General features: G+C 38.7%; 1 protein-coding gene across 1 annotated transcript in view; it reads left to right on the top strand.

Moving 5' to 3' along the window:
• Positions 1-22,194, top strand: part of GRM5 (glutamate metabotropic receptor 5) — a 463,609-nt gene that overhangs the window by 351,851 nt on the left and 89,564 nt on the right. The window lies entirely within an intron of this gene.

Below are 22,194 nucleotides of genomic sequence, written 5' to 3'. Positions count from 1 at the left end.
TTGAAGATGTTCATGCCTCATGAACATTGATGTAAATATTTTAAACAAAGTTTTAGTAAATCACACCCAACAATATTTTTTTAAGATTTTATTTATTTATTTTTTAGAGAGGGGAATGGAGAGATAAAGAGAGGGAGGAAAAAAATGTGTGGTTGCCTCTTGTATGCCCCGTACTGGGGACCTAGCCCACAACCCAGGCATGTGCCCTGACTGGGAATCAAACCGGTAACCTTTTGATTCACAGGCCAGCATTCAATCACTGAGCCATAATAGCCAAGGCCCTAATAATATTTTTAACATATACTATATTGTGACTAAGGAGGACTTACCCCAAATGTAAGGTTGATTTAATATTCAATAATTGATCAGTATAATATACTATACTAAAAACTTATAAAATTGTTAAATATGTCAAAAGCTAATATTAATTTCTCATAAAATTCTCAGCAAACTAGGTATAGACTAAACATCCTCCACATAGTAAGATGTCCCCTTGTGATCAGGCAAGAAGGTTGCCTCTTACCACCAGAGGTTTTAGTCAGTAAAACTATACAATATCAACTAAAAAAATAAAAGGCACTGAAATTTGACATGATAAAATACAACTGTCTTTATTAACAAATGCCATGATTGCCTATGTAGAATATCTAATGGTATGTACAAAAGTTCCAGTGAGTTTATTAAGTTTGCAGTATGTCAGATTGATGTATAAAGATTTATTGTATTTTTATATTAGTAGTAAAAATTAGAAAATGAAATTAAAATATTACCATTTAAAATAATATTAAAATATAAAATAGTGGTAAGCCTGGCAATAGATAGCATCTCTTTATGCTGAAAACTATAAAGCATTGCTCAGAAAACTGAAGATATAAATAAATGGAGAGATACACTGTGTGTGCATATTAGAATACTGAATAGCGTTAGCATTGTCAATTCTCCTAGAGTTCATCTATAGAGTTGAAGAATGAGAATCAGCATCTTAGAATTCTTTTTTAAGTAGAAATTGACAAACAAATCTTAAAATTTATATGGAATGCAAATGACCTAGAATACTCAAAATAACTCTGAAAAGGAAGAATAAATTTGGTGCATTATCACTACATGATCTTCAAGACTCTGTCTAAAACTAGTAATCAAAACAGCATGGTATAGGCATAAAGATAGACAAATAGATCAATAAAACAAAACAGGAAATTTAGAAACATACCCACATGTATATGGAAAATTGATTTTGACAAACATGCACAAGCAATTCAGTGTAGAAAAGATAGGCTTTTTAGCAGATGGCACTAGAAAATTTGGATTGCCATAGGTCCAATGGATTATTCACCAACAGAAAGCAATGAACTGTTGATATACCTAACAATGTAGCAAATCTCAAAATATTTATGCTGAGTGAGAAATCAGGAAAAGAAAGACTACATGCGCATAATTCATTTTCTTAGAAACTTTAGAAAATGCAAAATAATCTACAGTGAAAGAAAGCATCAGTTGTTTCCTAAGGATGGGAGGGACTAAAAGATCCATGAGAAAACATGATAGAATGGACACATTCATTATCCTGATTCTTGTAATGGTTTCACAAAGGTATCCGTATATGAAAACTTAAGTTGTTCGTTTTTGGTATGTGAAGTTTATCAAATTTTAATTATCCTTTAATTAAATTTTGTGCCATTATATACATATGTTTATTTGAGCATAAGCCAGACTTTACTCTCTGGCTTCAAAGAGTTCCAACAAATAACGACATGAAATCCTTTATCTCTTATATCACTTCGGATTTTGATGCTCAAAACCAAATAGAAATTCATTTTATGGAAGTATTTATATTGGCAGAAGGATTTTTCCTCCTGTTTTTAATCCCTAAGTGCATCCCTTTCGAGCTGCCAGGTGCAGCACTCTCCCTAGCCTCTCAGATGGCTCAGCAGTGGGTGGGGGAGCTTTGGAGGGAGGACCTGTAAGGTTCAGCTCCACCAGGTCAGTTCCTCCACTCACTCACTCTGGAACCTTCGGCCCGTAACTTAGGGTTGTCTTCTTCACTTGTAGAATTTAGACAATGCTTATATTATGCTGTCAATATGAAGATATTAAAAAGGATGATATATGTAAAGATTTTATAAAAAGATCTCTAGAAATGTATTAAAACTTTGTGCTTACAACATTATCACAGTAGATTGTGTTTTGGAAAATATTTGCTTTTAAATTATTGTGAAAAATAAATGTACCATGTTGTATTAATGAATTTTCCAATCATCTCCAGGCTAGGAAGAATGATTAATAGTATATTATTAGTATACAACATTGAAAAAAAGATGCCTGCTCTGCTTCTATTGGCATTAGTCTTCATATTAATGTGGGGGTTTAGTATTCCTGCCTTATAATAGGTGCCATTCCCTGAGCCAATCTATAAAGCTAATCATAACTTTAATTTTATGGCTCAGTGTTGGATGTAGTATATGAATTTACCCCCATCACCATGGCAACTGTGTGGGATCGTTGTCACCACAGCCCTCATGGTTTGCATGGTGTTTTAACATTTCAGTAATTCCCAGTGTCACAACCTTCAAAAATTGTAGAGAACTGACACATAGGCCTGATGGCTACTAAATAAAGAAGCTACTGTCCCCTATAGCCAGGATGTGCAGTTGAGGTGTCATGAGAGCCTTCTATCAAAGATGTGAAACAGCGTGATGGAATTGTTGTTACACCCTTACAGCCTTGGGTAATGCCAGGGGGAATCTAAGGAAAGAGCAGAATCTGGTACTTGATTTCAGGGTATCAACATAAAAGAATAAAATGCATGTTATTAAAACTAATTAATTATTTATATTTTTAGTAAGTACTTACTGAATACATTTTATGTGCCACTTATTATCAATTTGATTTGGTGCCAAAGCTATAGAAGTAAATAAAACAGACAAAAATACCTGCTTTCATGAAGCTTATGTTCTTGTTAGAGGGAGATAGATTAAAACAAAATAGATAAGTAGTTATGCCTTATACAAGATGGTAATAAATGCTAAAAAAATAGAGTTTGGGAGCAGAATTTAGAATGTTAGGGTGGATGCAATTTAAATAGGGTAGTCAGGGAAGATCTTACTGAAAAAGGCACCTTGTGCAAACCCCAGGAGGGAGTAAGGGACTAGTCCACCTTGCACATGGGAAAGATGGTTTGGGAGTAGAAAATCACAGGCATGGAGTCCACACAGGGGCCTAAGCTGCCATTTTTGAGGAAACAGGTGGGAGGCCAGTATGGCTAGAGGAGAGTAAGTTGGAGGACATTAGGAGATGTGGGCAAAGAGGTAACAGAGGGTGAGATCTTGTAGATTCTTATTGGCATTGCACTGACCTTGGATTTTACTTCAGCAAAACATGAAGTCATTAGAGAGTTTGGGCAAAGGAAGGACTCAAACTGGCTTTTTTTTTTTTTTTAGATTTTATTTATTTATCTTTAGAGGGGAAGGAGAGAGGGAGAGAAATATCAATGTATGGTTGCCTTTTGTGCGTCCCCTGCTGGGAAATGGCCTGCAGGGAACTGGCCTGCAACCCAGGCATGTGCCCTGACTGGGAATCAAACCGCGATCCTCTGGTTCACAGGCTTGTGCTCAATCCACTGAGCTACACCAGCCAGGGCCTCAAACTGGCTTTAAAAAAAAAAAAAAGATCACTTTGGTTGTCATGTTAAGAATAAATGGCAGGTATGAGCAAAGAAAGAAAGCAAGGAGATAATTAGAAGGCTATTGCAGTGATACACTGAGAGATGATGGCTTGGGTCCAGGCAGTAGCAGTGGGTATTTTTGATCATATCCATGTATTGAGTGCCTTTACGTGCCAGGCATTGCAGAAGAGAGATTCGAGTACAGTGCTACCCCATTGAGTAGTAGCAGTAGTAGTATAGTTATTTACTGCAGTAGGAAACTAAAGTTGTAACAGGCTTACTGGTTTTTCTAGGATCAGTTGTACCGCAAGTACTTGAACTCCAGGCTCCACAGTCCATGCTCTGTGCACTGGGCCCCAAGTTCTCTCAGGCTTAAAGCTCACTGAATGTGTGACTCAACCAGGGAGAGTCACGGAAGCCTATGGATAGGAGAAATCAGCGCGGGTCAGCATATCCAAGAATAGTTGGAAGGCAGAGCTTGGATGTGGTATGGATAAGTGGAGAGGAGGGGCCAAGGAGAGAGACTGGCCTGAGCAAATGGGGAAGGAGTGCTGGCATGGACATTCCATCAGGGAGAGGGCTTCTGTTTGTCTATGGATGGTAATGACAGCATTCCAATTCCCAAGTCATGGGATGGAAGGAGTATGGTTCCCTGAGTCACTTGGAACACTCAGGATGACTTCATACTATACACCAGTCTGTGGTGTGAACAAGAAATAATCTTTTGTTCTATTAAGGTAGTGAAAACTTGAAGGTTGCCACAAGAGGAAGGTTAGCCTGACTTGCTATACCTCTCTGCTGCAGCTGGGGGGCAGCAGCTCCCAGACCTTTGTTGTGATGTGTTAACACTACTCCAAAGTGACTACAAGAATGAAAGGATCCATCTGTTACCATGATGATTCTTAATGAGCCTCTCAATTCAGTTTTTGGAATATGTCCAGAAAATATGAGCTGTTGCTTTCAAAATATTTTACTGATTAGCTTGAGGCTTTATGAAAATCAGAGTAGATATTAAATATGACCCAAGTGGTACATGATTTCTTTAAAAAAAAGTATTGATACAAATTCAGGGCATTTATTAAATTTCAATTTATTTTATTTATTCTAGTTACTATTTTATTTGAATATCCACTAAGCAAGACCCTGAGCTAGTTGAAAAGTTGTAAAAGAGAGTGTAAAGATTATCTAGTGGTTAATCTCTTCCTTCAAGTATGATATGTCTTGGGAAACCTTTAATATGAGGTTACAAATGTTAACTAGAAAAATAGTGAAATGAGCCTTGAGAGATCCAGGTATAATAGAGAAGGCAGAGAGTGCTTGTGTCTGGGGAGATTGGGCCTTAATGACATAGTTAGCATTTCAGTTGAGTCCTGAAGTTTGGTTGGGCTGTGACCAGGAGAGTTTGAAGCAGAGTATTCCAAACTTAGAAGGCTAGAGAATCTGAAGAACAGAATTCATAAAACACAAGGACTGTTCAGGAGGTAGAAGGTAAGCTTGCTCAATCAGAGAAGTGTCACAGAGAGTGACAGGTAAGGCTGGACATGAAAGAGAGAAAAAGTTTTCTTAAGGCTAGTGCATGTGAGGCCATGAATTGAGGAATTTTCTTCTCTATATTAAGTAATTGTTGAAAAATTTTAAGAAGATGATATAATTAAAAATCACCTTAACAAGAGTTAATATGAAAGCATCATTTGGAGTTTATTGGCTGAGGGAGAGATTAGTATTGTATTGTATTAAGCCACTGGAAATTTGAGGGTGTCAGAGCAACTACTGATGGATGACAGAAAAGGGGCATAAACTTGGTGCTGCCTGAGGTTGAGAGAATGAGAGAAGTAAAGGGTGACTTCAAGATTTCAATGATAGGTTATTGAGAAAACTTTGTTAATAGAAAAATAGAGAAAATTTAAAAAGGGACTAAATGGGTAGCAAAGATACATTTGGCTTAAAATATTGCAAGTTTGAAGTCACACAGGTAGAAATGCAAAGACATTAGAAGTGGGACGGTACCTTAACAAAAGGCAGTGGTAATGAAGACTCCTGTGGTGAAAAATTGCTAACAGTATTGTCTACTTACTGAAGTGAAACATGTCTAGTAGACATGAGAAGCCTAGATGGACGCATGGAGAACTCAAGGGCTGATAAAAATGGTCCTGTGTTCATCTTTCAGAAAGTAACTTCAGGAAGAGCAGGGACTATTAGATCAAAAAAATGTTCTATGAAGAAATATGAGGTAAACTCATATGTTAATATCACAATCTGATTCAATTGATTCATAGGTAGTGAATTTACATAAAAATTTATGCACACTGAAGAACATCATAGTATTACAGTTAAGTAAAAGCTTTGTTATTTGTCAGGCTAGATTTATATCATTTCTGGCACTTAACAGCTCTCTGACACTGGACAAGTTGCTTAAACTCTGTTTCTTTAGTTTCTTCAGATGTAAATTTGGGATGATATTAAATGTGTACCTGGTAGAGATCTTACAAAAAGAATGTGGAATAGTATCAGTGAAGCATTTAACATTGTCTTTGAGCCAGCTCAGGCTACCATAACAAAATACTACGGACTGGGATATTTAAGTAACACAAATTTATTTTCTCACCGTTGTGGAGGCTGGAAGCCAAGAGCCCAAGATCAGGGTGCGGTGTGGTTGGGTTCTTCTGAGAACCTCTCCGTTGCTTACAGACAGCTGCCTCCTCACATGGCAGAGAGAAAGAGAGCGAGCTCTCGTGTTGCTTTGTATAAGGACCGGAATCCCAACATGAGAGCCCCACCCTCATGGTTTCGTAGTCCCAATCCCCAGTACTCACCCAGATCCCCGCCTCCCAAAGACCCCAGCCCACATGCCATCACACATGCGCATAGAGCTTTATCAGAATTTTGAGGGGACATGATTCAGTCTAGAGCACATAGTCTCTGATGTTTCATAAAATTCAATCAATTACATTACTATGAGTGATTTCCTGCTCTACAATATTTTCTCTAGCAATTTAGTAGAGCTAAGAAGCCCAACACTTCAGAACAAATTACAAAATGTAATTTTGAGAAAGAATTCATCCAAAAATTACATTGTCTGAAAATGGAACTCAAATAAATTGAAGTTACAAACCTCTCCAAGTCACAGGAGAGCGGAACACAAGAGGGTAGTGAATTGATAAATTATGTGTAAATGCTTGCTTCTTTGAATGTTCCAAGTTAAAGTATTTTCTATATTCTATTTGAGTGGGCAGTTGTTGCATCTGGGAAATTCTAGCAAAATATTAAAACAGAATTCAAGAGTGTTTTATGGTTCTAGAGCACCTTATCTGACATACAACATCTGTCCAGAAGGTTTCTAGCCTTGTAATGTGAAAAATAGAGACATTTATTGATGAAGAAAGAGATAAAAGAAAGTGTACATAGGACAATGATACCTCAGTCCCCTTCAGAGTAGGCCCCTTGGGACCTCACACAGTTCCCGTGATCATCTACTGCCCCATCATATTGTCCTGAATCTCATCAATGGTCTGAAATCTCTTCCCTTTCAAAGGTGATTTTAGTTTTGGGTAAAGCCAAAAGTCACAGGGTGCCATATATGGGCTTTGGTGGAGGGGCTGAATCACCCGGATGATTGGATGTTTGCCAAAAAAAAACGCACTATACTTGATGCATGAGCAGGCATGTTGTCACGATTAAGCTGCCAATCACCAGCTGCCCATAGCTGCAGCCTTCTGAATCATCTGAATAGTTTCCATGGAGCAATGTTCAAGCTGAACACAAAATTTAATATATATTTGTTGCTCTACTCACTCAGTCACTTTGAATGTGATGGTCACACAGTACACATGCTCACTCAATGGTATCTACTGCCTCCACTGACTAGTACAGTGAAGTTCTGACTGTTTACACATGCACATTCCAGTCCACTCTCCTTGGCTACCAGGTTAAATCAATGTCATGCACACCATTCCAGTTATATTAACAATGACTGGACTTTTTCTGATCAGACCTCGTATAATAAATTGCTCCAAAAGAGTTTTGGGTTTTTTTTAAGCCTGATTGACTAATTGCTACTGGACATCATGCAGAAGGTTTGGAAAATACAACTGGTGTTTGAACTGATTCTCAGCAGCACATGAAGTTTTCTTCAGTAGGATTTCCTTGGATGCCTGAAATTTTCAGTTTCTCATGCCAGTTTCTCTGTTGTTATTTTTCTTTCTTCCTTATTTCTCAGTGTCTTTGGAGGAGGTAAGAAAAACTGGCATGGACCAGAGTTTCCTTTTATGCTCTCATGTAATATTTAATTAAGCCTCAGTTGGTGATGAGGAAGAAGAAAATGTACCTGGTTATTCTTTTTCTAAACTGAATTAGGTGGTTCAAATAGTCACAGGTAATTGGAGAGTGCAATCCCTTGTGAAATCAGCTTCCACCATGCCAGGCATCTGCTAACCTGGATGAGGGAAAGGAACATTAGTGAATTGAATTTGATGTCTGCATTCTTCTTGTCAAATAATTCAGCTCAGGAAATTTTTTGGTCTGTGGCTCTACTTTAATATAAAATTAAATAATTTCCTTCTGTTGGACTGAAGGTGCCTGTACAACCCATGGAATATGGGATAGAACCAAACCACTCATTATTATAAAAATTAATAGATGAAGTTTAAATAATTAGTAAGTAGTTGTCTAGCTTATAACAGGTTTCTTTTCCAAAAAACAATTTGTCCCATGTTAGGAGTTTTGGTTGTAATCACTAGAAACCAATTTCAGATTGGCTCTCTTAACTAAAATAAATAAATATAAATAAAAGTAAATACTGTTATTTGGAAGGATATTGAGGCCTCCTAGGATGGACTGGTAGCTGGAAGACCAGGTCTGCAACCTTGGGCCAGCTCCCTGGGGCCAGGAAACAAAGCAGTTCTGCTTTCAACTGCTTGGCCAGAGCGTAACTGCATTTGGACCCTACGACTTGCTTCATCGCAAACAAATTCTGGCCATCCTTTTACTTTATGTCACTTTCTCTGATTCCTGGGAAGGTGTTTCCAATTTCCTGAGCCTGGGATGCATTCCCATTAGCTGACAGCCGAGGAATGGAGAACACAGGAAGACAAGGCTACTCCAACTTTCCCAGTGAAAGGATCCTACAGCCTTCTAGAATCTAGGTGTAACGAAGAGCTCATCCAAATTAGGAAGGGGATTCGGATTCTATGCAGCTGGATAATGAAGATTACTATAGCTTAATTCAGTAATTGGGGATGATATAAGTGGTCTCATTACCATTATCATTGTCATAATTAACATTAATAAGCAGTTCCTTGCTTGCTAGGCTCTATTCTGACCCACACTTTCCCAGCACAAACTCATTGTATGCTGCCATCAATCTTATGAGATAGCTACTATTAGTGTCCTTTTATTAAAAAATGAAGCAAAAAATGCTTAGTAAGTTTTAATAACTTGCTCAAGATACACACCCAGTAAGTAACAAAACAGTCTAAAGCCTCAGGCTGTATAACCGAAATAAGCTAACATGTGCACACACGTGGGAATGACTTCTCTGCAGCCATGAGATAATTTTATAGATTATTGAGTACAGGAGGTGTTTGACAAACATTAGCTGGAAAATCTGGCTAGAATAGCTTCGGTTAGTGCTCAATAAACATTTGTTGATGACTGTCCCCTTATCTCTTGCTGCTTCTAGGATTCTCTCCTTCATTTTAATCTTGGCTAATGTAATTATGACAGTCACCTACAAAGGAGTTCCCATCAGACTGTCAGCTGATTTCTCAAAAGAGAACTTACAGGCAAGAAGGGGCTGGAAAGAAGTATTCCAAGTCATGAAAGGCAAGGACCTACATTCAAGATTGCTCTATCCAGCAAAGTTTTGGAAGGGCAGATAAAGCGCTTCTCAGATAAGGTCAAGTTCAAGGATTTCATCATCACCAAGGCCTTATTATATAAAATGTTAAAGGGACTTATCTAAGAAAAAGATAAAAATATGAACAGTGAAAGGACAGAAAACTCACAGTTATTAATAACCATACCTAAAGCAAAAACAAGCTAAGCAGACAGGTAGATCAGGAACAGAACCATAGAAATGGAAATCACATGGAGGGTTAGCAACAGGGGAGTGGGAGGAGGAGAAGGGGGAAGAAGGTACAGAGAATAAGTATCATAGATGGTAGGTAGAAAATAGACAGGGAGAGGGCAAGAATAGTATGAGAAATATAGAATCTAAAGAACTTGTAGCACATGGAAATGAAGTAAAGGGGGGAAATGGTGGGGGAGAGGGTGTGCAGGGTGGAGGGAATGAAGGGGAGGAAATGGGACAACTGTAATGCCATAATCAATAAAACATATTAAAAACATTTGTTAAATGAATAAAGGGATGTATATTACATGTTTATTAAAAGACCAAGTGTCAGGTGACAGGTGTCCCCTCCCCTCACTAGTCACCCCCACCTCCTGCATGCAGCTCTGAGCCTGTGCAGAGTTGGTGATCCCAGGAATCAAAGAAAGCAAAGTCCAGGTTGTAATAAAATCAGTGCATATGCACAATGGTAGGTTGAATTGTGTATTTAAGTAGTTGTTTATCTTCATTACTTTTTTTTTTAAATTTACATTTTAGTAAATATTTTTAAATAAGAGATTGTTATATACAATTGAAATGTCTTTGTGGATCATTTCATTCTTCAACTCCATGGCTTCTCATTGTGATTTTTTTAAATATGGATCAATCCTGGAGACTATGCAGAGAAGAGAAGTTTTATTTCAGACAGAGGGCAGAAACATCACATAGAGCCATGGTTACTATATAACCAAGGGCAGGTCCCACCTTGAATTTCAGCAACAATTATAGGTAACAAGTGGGAGTTCTTTCCAAAGGACGGTAATGTTTCAGTTCTGAATTGCTTCACTCTGGATGAATGTCAGACCAGATGATCCAGCTCACAAATTTCTTTGGAGAACTGGTATAACCTGCCCTAAAATCTATAGATTATAAAATAATAATATTATGTTTACAATTATAAATGGTTCAAGGTTTCTTCTTCCTATTTCCTTCACTTGCTCTCTCCATATCCTCAGACATCATTGTAGTTGTTATTTTACAGATGAGCAAACTAATGCTCAGTGAGGTTTACTGGATTGCCAAGGCAAGGACATATCACTGACAAATAAAGAGCTAAAATTTGAATGCAAGCAGCTAAAATTATCTTCTTTTTTAGTGTGTCATGCTGCCTTCTGTACATGCAAAACGAACACATGGAACACTAAATAGAACCAAATCAGTCATTTTTATAAATTTCAATACTTGGATCAGAATTCAAATAATTAGTCTAACTGAAAACACTGAGCCACCATTGAACCAATTTGGAACTTTACAGAATGATGAAAGTATAAAAATCACTGAGTAGTCTAGAGATCTAATCTAGTTTCCATGTTACTAGATGTCGACTATAACACAGGTATTAAATACCAGTCCACTAGAGAAAACCTTGGTTGTGTTGTACCTGCCTACAGCTCAGATATATGATTGGAGTTAAGTTGGAATGAGCCTAGGTGCTAAGAAAGTTAGTGTTTCAAAGAATGGTTTATACCCACCCCCCAAGATTCTCTATATAATACAGTGTTGGAGTGTCTGAAAAGTGTTCAGTCCAGATATAGCAATGCTTTACAATTTGATGTGTTTTCAATCTCTTTGTCCTTAGAAAATTTGTCTAGCATATATGAACCTTAATTTCTTTGTATTAAAAAATAAGGCTAATGGTAAGGCTTTGTAATGGTTAAATTAGAATAATGATAATTTATCAGTAAACATTACCCATTATTATTAATTAAAATCTTTAACATATTTTTCATTTGGTCTTCAAGTGCTACCCTCAGAAGTTAGTAGAGATGATTATTCTCAGTTTCAAGTGACAGAAAATGACATTTGACAAAGTGACCTTCTTACATTTATAAAAAGTTAAGGGAGATATGAGCACAGAAAGGTCAGCCTATGGAGCTGTTGAACCAAGTTTGAAATTCCACTTTACCACATTTTAGTTTTATATGTCATTGGCATTCAATTTGAACTCTTTGAGCCAAAATTTTCTCAGCTAAACAAAGGCAGAATACAATGCTTAGTTTATAGGTTTGCCATGAGAACTAAGTGAGACCATGAATATTAAGCATCTAGCAAATGTGGGATGCTTTCTTCTCCCATCTCTTATCCTTTAGTAACTCACTTTAAAATATGTCAGAACAAAGTGGTTTGTAGAAAATAACCATTGTGATGGTTGAAAGTGGCATTATTGTCCCTATAAAGTAAAAGCTAGTGCTGATGGTACAGTAACTAGTACACTCAGAAGAAGGAGCTTTATATAGACTTTTTATTTAAAAAATCCAATGCATAACATCTTATACAATTATTTCTACACTAATCAAATCTCTTTTAATACACATAATAATTCATCTTCTTTGTGTACAATTTGTGAGCTCTGCATTTTGTGGTTGAAATCTTTGCAGAAAATTTATATACAGCAATGTAATTCATTTTTTTTCAATTTTCTACTTCATTTAAACTATGGTACTTATTATATGAGATTGAGTTTTCATTTAGCATGCTCATTATATTACTTAGAAGTAAAAGTCTTAATGGAACTTTAATTTTTAGCTTCCCTTATGTTCAGAAGTATAAACATTGTGTGAGTAAAAAGAGCATAGTAATTCTCAAATTTGTACAGGTGGGGACAGGAAATTTTATCAATCTATTAAACTATTCTAGTGATCTTTTGCATATAAATTGTACTATGTATACAACAAAAACAGCATGAATTTCTAGTCATTGAGTACCAGTTGCAGGGTCATGACTCTGTATTTATCGTCCGTAATTCTCACAACTCTACAAGCAGGTATCGTTTTCCTTGGTTTCCCAGTAAAGAAGCTCTGAAAAAAGAATTATTCAGTCCAACTGGGAAACTCTAGCACAACTTCACAGTGAAGTGACCATTAAACTGTTTTAAAATAGGATAGGAAGCCCATCAGAGAAAGATGAGATAGCCACATCTGTAGGAAATATTATGAAACACAGTTAAAATGAAAAAGAATAACAGTGATGAAGATGGATAGAGCCAAGTAAGAAAGGGCTGGTCTCGGAATTTGGTCTGAGTGTAATAAGGAGAATGCGATACTGTGGCTTTCTGCCACATCTTCTTTTGAATAATGTCCTAACCACCAGCTTTTATATCCCCGTGGAATTCTCCCTTCCTTTATATACCACATGGAAGTTCCTCAAAATACTGTGACGTGAATGAAAGAGATATGCTAGCTGAAATATCTATCAGAGGGCTGCCAACGGGCTTTTAATGGTGAATCATTTAAATTTAAAAAGTTGGCGTTCTGCACGTAGAAGTGAATAATCCCTATTGAGCTTCTGTAACTCCCTGAAGGTGTCTTCTTTCCACAGCTCCTGCGATCATTTGCATTGCAACATCAGCATTTAAAGGCCAACTGCCTGTATTTCAGGCATGGGTATAAAAGGGAGACGTTGCAGAAGATCGAAACCAGTGTCTCTACAGGGGAACGGTCCAGCTCTGGGTTTCCAGTGCTTCCTGATCACAGGAGGCACATACAGTGTTAGAAAGGCGATGGCAATTTGTGGAATGTCACTGGGTACTTCTGCCCTCCCACAGACTAATCATTCATTTGTGACATCACTAGTTTCTCTCCAAGTCCTAGATCACATAACTAGTCCTTTATTGTATTAATCTTAACATGCTCCCAAGAAGCGATCTGTGTCTTCATTAATTTCATGGTCTGGCCCACTATATATTCATTCCATGCAGTAAATCTATTCATATTTATCCATCATTCGTATGATCTGCCAATATATTCTTGACAATATTGACCACTGTTCTGGATGCTGAAAATACAGTAATAAACAAGATCAATGTGGGCTTAGTCGGCATAGAGCTGACTGTCTATTCTGAACTAATCTCTGAATCTCCTAGTATGTTTAGAAGCTTTTGCACAAGATGTTGGTAAATGTTAAATAAAAGAACAAATTGCATACTCTATGCCACAGTGTTTGAAACTGAGGAAGATGCAATATAAACAAGATTGTTTTAGCCTACAGAATGCTCATACTCTGTGGTGGGCACAGACAAGCACATAGATAATTCCAGTGCCTGGCAGAACGCATTATGTGTTGTAATAGAGGTATAAACACACTTCTGTGGGAGCAGGTAATGGCAGAAGATTAATCCTGTCTTGGAGGGTGCTCTGCTCTGCTGTCACGGCAAGAAACAAATTATGGTGCCATCCACTGAGCAAAACTGGAATCCATTTGCCATATGCATGAGGAATGAGTAGAGTTAGAAAATAAATGAGAATCAGGAGAATTTGTTTCACTGTAATTCATCCTCATTGCGATGTTACAGTACGTTATGCAATAGCATCTTCTCAATTTATAATCTCCTTTCTAGCAAATACTTGAATTCCTTCCCATACAGCCTGCTTTTCTTTACTATTCCTTCTCTACTGGTAGGTGGTGAGGGAATAATGAGGGCAATCTGAGTGCCTTTTAGTTTCTAGCATAAATACTGACACAAAGAACTAATTTGCCAGTTTCATTAGCCTACAGTCATGTTAACTTGCTGAAAATAATATTAAATCACGGTTTTCCTTACTTCCCACATGAAAATAGCGCTAATCCAAGAGTTTGGACACAGCATGTATCGGGCCAGCTACCACCAGGTATGACTTTAGAGAAATCCTTTTCCTTCCCTCCACCTTATTTCCATCATCTATAAAATAAGTTTATTGGAGCAGATTAGTATAGGAGCCCAAGAAGTGAAAAATAGAGGCAGGTCAATATTTGCCATTTAAGAAGGCGAAGCCAGTTATTGTGACATCTGAGTTTTTCAGGAGAGTCTACAAAGCTGGATTCTTGTGTAAAATTTCCACAGAAGAATATTTAGGCCAAACAAGAACAAAAGAATTTGACCCAAGGGCTTCCATTCTGCAGTTTCTAGAATAGATGCTTTCTCAGATCTCTTGTACCTCAGACATTTTCTTATTCTGCTTTTTTGAGACAGTCTGATTTCCCTTTGCTTAACAGGAACTAAGCTTCGAAGTTCCAGTTCCCCAGATGAATTAAAGAACATGTTTTGAGTGCTGTAAAATTAAATTGTCATTCCAGATTGGAGGATTTAGTGTCTGCTAATCCTTTTGGGGTCTTCTGATTTGATTAAACAACAGTAGAACTGGAAGTGAATGTCCAGTGTTCTGAATTAGGAATCCAGTTTTGAAGAAACAGAGAGCAACCATGCTTCCCTCTTGCATTTCTCAGGTCAGGCTTGAGGGCAGCCAGCCAGTTTGGGTTGGCACAGATCTTCCTGCCGACTATGGCCTGACCTGTAGTAGGCCCTAAAGAAGAATCCTCGAACAAAGTTAATACTGCTGAATGAAATCCAGTTCCTTCATTCATTAACACGCCACGTCATTAGCATGTTCTCTCTTTCCTCCTGCTCATTGAATAAGAAAAGAAGTCTGGATAAAATGAGTCCTTTTATTATGCACAGGCAGGACTGTATAATCTGTCTAACAAGGTAAAATTTCTTGGGCCCCCACAAACGTCTATCACTGAGCCCCTGTGTTCCTTACGGGCTGAGTTTTCTGATGAGAGAGAACGATGTTACTCATGTTTTATACCACCAGGACCAAGCACAGTGTTTGGCATACATACAGTAAGAACTCCGTAAGTGTCTATTTAATCAATAACATCATTAAACTCTGAATATGTCAACAAATAAATTAACTAATGAGCCAGAATTTTTATGTAGGGTCTACAAAGCAAGAACAAAGGAAGTGACTATAACTGAGTTTTATTAAGACATCTGCAGAAAGATTGTGCCAACCAGAGGAGAGCAGGGAGCTTGGAAATGTGGGCAGAAAATCAGCAAAAGGCGGTGGGATCCTTTCAGCACTCCCAAATGATCACAGACAGTCCCTTACTCCAGCTGTCATCTTATGATTCTAGACATTTCAAATCTAATGTTATCTTATGTCATAGAATGTTAATTTAAACATACAGGACCCCCCCCCATTAGCTTCAGGTTACAGGTTCACCCCCACCTTCTGTGGGCTGTGACTCCGCCGTCGCGGCAATCCTCCAAGCTTGTGCAGTGCTGTCAGAGTCCACAGCACATGTGCCTCAAGGAGCCGCCAGTCTTGGACCCAGGCAACGTTGTGTCCACCGTTCACATCTCAAAACTTTCGTATGGCGACTGAGGTCAAATCCATCCCTGCACAGCTCAGGTGGGAGCCTAGGAGTTCATATTCAGTTTTGTGGGATCACGTTCTTGAGCTCTTCCTCTCTCCATAGTCTCTGTGACACTCCAGTGCCCAACCTCTCCCATTCCCCTCCTGGTCCCCTGGGTAGAAAAATCTGAGGCTTTAGTTTCTACCTCTGCCTCACACTTCCTGCTTCTTCTACTAGCTTGCTGTGGGAGCCAAGTGGGGAGAGGCCAGAGGAAGAGAGGAAGCAACAGGGAGTTTCTCTATACTCGGGGAGCCCAGTTTCTCTGGTCACAGACAAGGGGTCTCACCCTCATTTACAAGTATTTGCTGAGCCACAATTGCCTTTGCCACCACGCTCTCTGTGGAGAAGCCTGGGAGCTTGCACTGGAAAACAAACAAATAGAAAAGAAAAATGAAATTACTCCCGCTGTCTCTGACCTGTAGGGTGCCCTTCCCACTCTTCAGACCAGAAATAGAGAGCTCCTCTTTGTGTCCTTTCTGCCTGCCTCTGGGACTGGTATACAGTTCACGTTTTGGTCTGTCTTTGAGTCCAGGCCAGGAGGTCCTGGAGGAAAGGGATCCAAGAATCTCATTCATGGTTCAGTGGTGTTATGAATTCTGGTTTCCTTCCCTAGTCCACCTGTTACCATCCATTTACTGTTTAGGATCCTCAGAAAGTCATTCCACCCAGGGTTTTTTAGCGGTATTCAAACAGAGTGAAGAGTGCTTTCTCCATCTTGACTGGACCGGGATTTCCGCCATGTAGTTTTGTTAGTTGGTAAAAGCACACAGGATTGTTCAATGGTAATGGGCCACCTGGCAGGTCCTGCTGTAAACTGGCATTGTTAATTCAGTTTTGTTTAGTGTCTTTCTACAAAGGAACAATTGGTCTAGTAAAATGATTTGACAATCTGAGGACCAAATCTGGTATTTGGTGACATCTTTGAAATATCAGGCTTCACTCACGTACTTAATATGCCTTGTTAGTGCCAATTATGTGTAAGGTGTTATGTTAGACACAATGGCCACCTCTGAGCATGATGCAAAATCTCCGTCCTTAGGGAGTAGGACAGATCAGAGTAGAGAGATAAATTGAGGACAGAATAAGAAAGGTCTTGAAGGTCAGGAAAAGGCATTTACAGTATAATTTGCTTATCATCTGAATGGCTTTGATAAGGAACTAAAATACCAGTTTGGGCTAAAGAAAGACCACTCTCTACATATCTACGTTGGAAATATAGAGACTCAGGTAGGGCAAAATTGGGGGCAGTGAGATATGTTGGGATGCTGTTGTGCTAAGCCAAGCAAGAAATTATAAGACATTCTGGAATTAGCACAAGTAAATTGTGCTATATCCATACAAAGGAACATTATACAGCCGGTAAAATAGTATGGCATGTCTATGTTAAGCAGGTGATCAGAAAGTAAAACAGCAGTCTACTGTCTGAGATGGATCCAATCAGTTTATGATATTTCTCTGAGAAAAACAGTCCAAAGCCTTATATTATACAGCCCCTCAATGAACACACTAGGCATATGCGGCCTGGCTAACACCTCTGCTTGGCAACATACTTCTTCCAGATCTTTATATTTTGAGTGTAGAGGAACAAACCAGAGCATTGGTAACAGAACCAAGTGACATAAATCAATTTATTTTATCAAATGCTTTATAAGTATAAACTTATTTCATCCTTGCATGAAACCATTTCAGTTATAATCAGAATAGTTGAACATCAAAAACAGTTGGATACTACTACAAAACCCATTCTCTTCAGGCATAGAATGGTTAGTGATCTTGGCCAAACTCACGCAGCTAATGAGCGCAGCTGTGATTCTCATCAGCTGCTGGTTCCAGGATCTGCCCTATGTGTTGTGCTGCTCTGAATTGGTACGTGCTCTCTAACGTAGCATAAGGCATCTTGCAGAACCACCTCCTTCAGAAGTGTGTGGAGTTAGGAAGGGCATGGAGCTAGACAGAGATATAAGCCTGAAGAGATGAGGCAGAAGAGTTCTCTAATTAACCGACAGTGCCCCCGCATCTACAAACATTGAGTCTATTGTATTAATTACTTTTAAATGTGAACAGCACTCCTAACGGAGTGCTGTTTCCCATTATACACGGAAAGCTAAGCTTGCCAGCGGTTTAGTCAATCATCTTGATTTCCTTGGTTTCTTCATCTATAATGGAAATAGCTCCTAGTTCATTGAGTTTTAGGAAATTAAAGCATTTTGGAAAGTATCTACTTTGTTAGCACATTTTCAGCAGAGCTCTGCCAGCTCCCTGAAGGTGAGAGCTTTGCCATGAACTGCTCCTTCTAATGAAGGGAAATGTCTGGAAAGTGGGCAGAAGTCAAACTTCACTGTCTTTGAATTGAAGCCCTGATACATCCTGAATGCTAAAACAGTTTAAAATATACTTTTAAAAAAATACATGTATCAAAAAGACTCAAGAAATTTCAGAGGCTTAAGTTCCATTAGTTTCTTCTAACAAGTTTTATTTTTTAATCTGCAATCATTTGGAATCTCTGGGTGACAAGGGAAAATATTCAGTTACGAGAAACTTTTACGAGGCCCTAATGCTGCCCAAATAGGCCAGTTGTTCCCAGGTGCTCAATAACAACAAATGAGTCAACATGCTGCACATTTTCTTTGGTTTCCAAGCTCCTGCTTGTTGCTCAGCGCCTCTTGTATATTCCTGGACCCAGGTCTTAGGCAGCACCAGGGGGCGCTATTGGAGGGAACAGAAACTGCTTTCCAGGAAAGATCCAACTACTAGCTTGTTTTGCCCTAATTTTAACTCTTAATTAAAATACTTAAAAATATGATACAGTATGTATTAGATACAGATATGTGTTCAGGGAGTACATAGTTCCAGTGAAAAGCAATGCTGTATAGAAAAAAAGAACACTAAGCACTAGAAATTCTTGTCTACTTCTGATTTTTACTACCTGTAAGACCGTGGAAAATCTGCATAACCTGTCTCCACCTCAGTTTCTTTATCTTTACAGTGTGGATACAGTATTGGTGCACATCACTGGTACACACAAAAATTATTTTGAAAACTGCCAAACAAATGCTAATATTCACTCTTGCTCCCAATTCAATTCAACACACAGTACAATAACCATGCCCTTAAGCGCTGTGGTTTGATTTGCAAATGAATATTGCTCAAATTGCCTTTGTGCCAGTTGCTGTCTATTGCAGATAGGGCATTAAAAAAAATAAAGAAGGGAACCTGAGAGATGACTGTCTGGGAGCTCCATTGAGCTTCTCTTCAGATGAAACCTTTGACTACCTTTTAATCTCCAAAGTCTTAACCACAAAACAGAGTGACTAAAGGTTATTATGGCTTATATTTCAAGATACTTACTGTTTATGAAGGACTTCTACCTTCTGCCAGGCTTTGAGTAAGGTACTTATGACTTTCCTAAGCATTTAATTCTCATACCACCCTTGCTAGATAAAGGCCACCATTTAACAAATGACTAAATTTATTTATTTATTTATTTTATTTTTTAAAAATATTTTATTTATTTATTTATCTTTAGAGGGGAAGGAGAGAGGGAGAGAAACATCAATGTATGGTTGCCTTTTGTGCGTCCCCTGCTGGTAGTTAGCCTGCAAGGAACCGGCCTGCAACCCAGGCATGTGCCCTGACTGGGAATCGAACCATGATCGTCTGGTTCGCAGGCCCACGCTCAATCCACTGAGCTACGCCAGCCAGGGCACAAATGACTAAATTTAATCTTAGAGAATTTAAGGAATTTGTTAAAGTCACAGAGTTAGGAAGACATAAAGCAGAAATTTGAACCCAGACCTCCCAATTCTGCTCAGAAGGTGAAAAATAAAAGGATAAGAATCAAATTACCACCTGTTTAATAGACACAAAATCACCCATTGCTCAATCCTGACAGTGGGTTTGGAGGCTGTTGCAGTATGTGGATCAGGCTCAAGATCAAGCACCTAAGACAGCCCCAAAGATGACCTATTTTCATTCAGTTTTTGGGAAATAGAGTCAACCAGGTGAGAAACTCTGCCTCTATTTAGGGAGTTACATAGAGGAAGGTAGGGGATAGACTGACTTGGGGACTGGATGTTCAAATTCTCCTTCCCCTGAGTATACCTGCATTGCTATAGTATGGTATACAGGGTGCCTGAGAGAGGTACAGAGAAAGTAATAGAGTTTGGAAGGATGAGCTTAATTTTATATCTGCAATACTGGTGGGTTTTGTAAAGGAAGTGCCCTTGGAGTCTTTAAAAATAAGTTGGCTCAGTGTTAACAGGGTCAGGGAGGAAAAGGAAATAGAAGGGATAGTCTAGTTGGAAAGGATAGTTTTTTAACGCATTCAACAAATATTTATTGAGGACCTACTATGTGCCTGGCAATGTTCTAAGCACCAAGTAGTGAACAGAACAGGAAAAAAATCCCTGTCCTCACAGAGTTTACATTTCAGTGGGTGGATGAGACAGACAACAAACCAGACAGATATAGAAATACAGTATTTAGATGGTGGTAAGGAAAAAAAAGAATATTGGGAAAAGAGTCAGAGAGAGTGAGGTGGGAATGCAACTTAGGCAGAATGTCTAGGTAAGCCTCACAGAGAGGACAATATTTAAGTAAAGACATGGCTGGGGGAAGGAACAGCCTCTTTAGATCTCTGAGACAGAAACACACCTGGCGTGTTTGAGGGTCATGGAGGAGGTCAGTGTGGCTGGAGAGGAATAACGTAAGTGCAGAGTAAGCTCATCACAGGGTAAGAGTGGAGCACCATGAGCCAAACTCCAAATGTCTTTCATGGTCATTGCAAGGACTTGACTTTTACTTCTGATGATAAGGGAGCCCCTGATAAGTTTGATCAGAGGAGCGTCTTGATCTGACATATTTTTCTGGAATTTATCTGGCTGGTTTTGTTGAAAATCAGCTTGAATAGCTAGATGGACAAAGGTAGGAAAGAGACCAGTTATAAGACGGTTGCTATAATCCAGGCAGGGAATGATATATCTTGAATTTGGCAGAAGTAGATTAGAAAGGAAAAATTTAATTCTGGATGTATTTTGAAAATAGATCAAATAAGAGTTGAGAAGTTATAAAGAGGAAAAAGAGGAGTCAAAAGTGCCACCAAAGTATTTGACTTAGCCCCTGGGGGAATGGAGTTTCCAGCAGTATGAGAAGAAATGTGGAAGTACTAATAGACTCAGTGTAGAGAAGGAAATTGTAAGGTTTGGTTGGTAGCCTGAGGCCAGTGTCGCCTTGAGAAGGAAGTAGGATTCCTCATCTTACCCTTATGTCAGGATGAACCATGCTGGTTTTCCTAGCAGTCCTCCTGCTCATGGAAACTTAGAGAGCCAGCAATCAAGAATAGGATAATATATCTCTAGAGTTTAAAAATTTATCAGGAACATGCTATCTTTGGAGAGTTCCTTTTTATTCCACTTAAAGAAAACTTTTCACCATATCAAAAACTCTGTCATTACCTGGGCTTGACTTTCACCTTATTACCGTGCTCTTTCTATTTGTCACGTTCCTTTGCATTTTTCAGTCACTGGACCTGATAAGAGTTCTGCCTCCTAAACACTCATGACCATAACTGTGGCCTCTACCCTAGTGAAGGTCATTTTCAGCTACCACTGGGATTGTGGCATTGCTTCTTCACATGTCTTCCTGACTCCACTCCTACAGCCCCTTAAATCTTTCTTCATACTATTGCCAGATGGGTCTTTCTAAAAGAGAAATATGATCAGGTTTCTTACAGTTTAAACACTATAAAGGATTCTCATGCTCTTATAATAATGTATAGCAACCTTACAGTAGCTTAATCAGTCCTACCTTCTCGACTATTTCAGTTCTCCCCATTCTCTTACCATCCATTCCATGATCTGGCCATTCCAATCTTCTAAAATTTTTCAAATACAGGATTCTCTGTCTTGTGTGTGTACCTTCAGACACGCTGGGAACACTCCTCCCTTACTCTTCTTCCAGCTGGCACTCAACCATAATGCCAGGTTTAGTGAGCGTCTGGGTCTGGGGTTCCTCCTGCCTCAGTCCTGCCTCAGCACTTGCCAAACCAGATGCACATCTGCCCTCTAGACTCTAAGAAAACAAGAGCAAAAATCATGTTCCTCTTGTTCAACGTTTTCCCCCCACTCACAGCAAGTTCTGAGCAGTGAGAAAGAACAGGCACTCACTCTATTCTTCCTGAATCAATAACCCAAACCCAGTGTTAATATTTTAATGTCAATTCCCCTCGTTGGGCCTCTATAGATTTTAATTCTAC

This window comes from Sturnira hondurensis, unplaced genomic scaffold (assembly GCF_014824575.4).
Source record: "Sturnira hondurensis isolate 20B ecotype Veracruz unplaced genomic scaffold, ASM1482457v3 Scaffold0003801, whole genome shotgun sequence".
NCBI classification, from domain to species: domain Eukaryota; kingdom Metazoa; phylum Chordata; class Mammalia; order Chiroptera; family Phyllostomidae; genus Sturnira; species Sturnira hondurensis.
The sequence above is the reverse complement of the archived record's forward strand: the minus strand, read 5'-3'. Positions and strand labels throughout refer to the sequence as shown.